A 2234-nucleotide genomic window follows, 5' to 3' on the forward strand; every position below is an offset into this window, starting at 1 on the left:
GACCTGCATGATTTTATGCAAATGTACATAACTAAATGTCAGAGGTAGTAGCAAAGATATGTATTTTTTAAATTTCAAGTTTCTTGTAGCTCTAACTGAATAATCACAATCGTGTTTCTAGTAGTGTTGTCAGTCACGACACTGGATTTTCTAACTTCGACACTATACCTGGGAAAATATCGATATTCTATACCATTTTCGATATCAGGGGGAAAGTTTTTTTCAGGAAACAACATACCCAAAGTAAATAGAGTAGGCCTATATCTCCACAACTGCAAGGGCGATAATGTCATATTTGTGCCAAAAGAAAGATTGGTGTGCAAGTGAAATATTCAATGGGGATAATACTTGGTTAAAGTGAATAAAGCCATGGAACACAGCATAAGTGGAAGATAACATTTCCACCTGAAATAATTATCAGTTGGTCGTTATCAGTTGGGAGCGCTGTCTTACTATGAGACACAAATAAAGGTAGATATCTTACAATTTTGACACTTGACACCTCTATTTAAAGTTCAGGGCAAATATAATCGAATGCACCAATACAAGCCAAACACTCGCAAAAAAATATATGGCCACTAGATTGTGCTGAAAAATATGTTTTCGGATTGAAGGCAATTTACCTATTTCCTAAGAAACCTTCTCTTATTCATTGATTGAAAACACCATGTTTAGTTGCAAAATTTGGCCCAGACACTGGATAAACTGTTTATGGTGGTTTTATTCGATCAGAATCAACTTTGTGGACAAAAATCACAAAGGTAATACTTGATTTTTGGTTGTTAAAAGAAAAGGGGACGTTTCTTCTTAAGTTGTTATTTGCGATTTTTAGTAGGCCTACAGAATGATATGGTTTGGACTGTTGGAATAAGTGGAGGCTCAGCTTTCATGTAATATATACCGTATTTTCCGCACTATAAGGCGCACCGGAGTATAAGCCGCAGCAGATAAATTTAATTATGTGTACATATATAAGCCGCAATGGACTATAAATCGCAGGTGTTTTAATGTTTAATTACATTACCCCCTATGTTTTATTCGATACATTTCGACAGTGTTACCCCTTATGAGTTTTTCATGACGACAGATAAAAAACGATGCCAGTGTTACCCTTTACGTTTCATTTGATAAAAACGACAGTGTTACCCCTTATGTTTTTTTGCCATAATGACCAATAAAAAACAACAGTGGGTTAGGGTTAGGGTTAGGGTTAGGGATAAATATCGACAGTGTTACCCCTTATGTTTTTTTTCATGACGACCAATGGAAAAACAACAGTGTTACCCCTTATGTTTTTTGTCATGACGACCAATAAAAAACAACAGTGGGTTAGGGTTAGGGTTAGGGTTAGGGATAAATATCGACAGTGTTACCCCTTATGTTTTTTTTCATGACGACCAATAAAAAACAACAGTGGGTTAGGGTTAGGGTTAGGGTTAGGGATAAATATCGACAGTGTTACCCCTTATGTTTTTTTTCATGACGACCAATAAAAAACAACAGTGTCACCCCTCATGTTTCATTTGATAAAAACGACAGTGTTACCCCCTATGTTTTAATTGATAAATATCGACAGTGTTACCCCTTATGTTTTTTTTCATGACGACCGATAAAAAAATGACAGTGTTACCCCTTATGTTTCATTTGATAAAAACGACAGTGTTACCCCTCATGTTTCATTTGATTAAAAACGACAGTGTTACCCCTTGTGTTTTTTTTCATGACGACCAAAGAAAAACAACAGTTCCATCCCTGTCGACGTTTTTGCCGGCATCCGAACATGAGCTGTTTAGAGTGTTAACCACCGAACTTAACAATGCACCATCGAGACACCGGATAAAGTCTTCACAAAGAATATACTTGACTTTATAATTCACATGAAATAGAGATAAGAGTCTTCCAACAGAAGACATCAACCACACTTGAACCCCGGTCTCCAGCGGGTTAGCTCACAGCTCTCTCCACTTCCCACTGAGATTTGTATTTTTAAAATGTCTGAGGTTATATATGACAATACCCCTTATATTTTATTTGACAAAGACAAATGTTACCCTTTATGTTTTTTTTCATGACGACCAATATAAAACAACAGTGGTACCCAACCCTCTTAAACTCCGAACGTAACAATGCACCATCGAGACACTGGATACAGTCTTCACAAAGGTTATACTTGACTTTATAATTCACATGAAATAGAGATAAGAGTTTTCCAACAGATGACATCAACCGGACTT

Source organism: Gadus macrocephalus, chromosome 16 (assembly GCF_031168955.1).
Source record: "Gadus macrocephalus chromosome 16, ASM3116895v1".
Classification (NCBI taxonomy): Eukaryota; Metazoa; Chordata; class Actinopteri; order Gadiformes; family Gadidae; genus Gadus; species Gadus macrocephalus.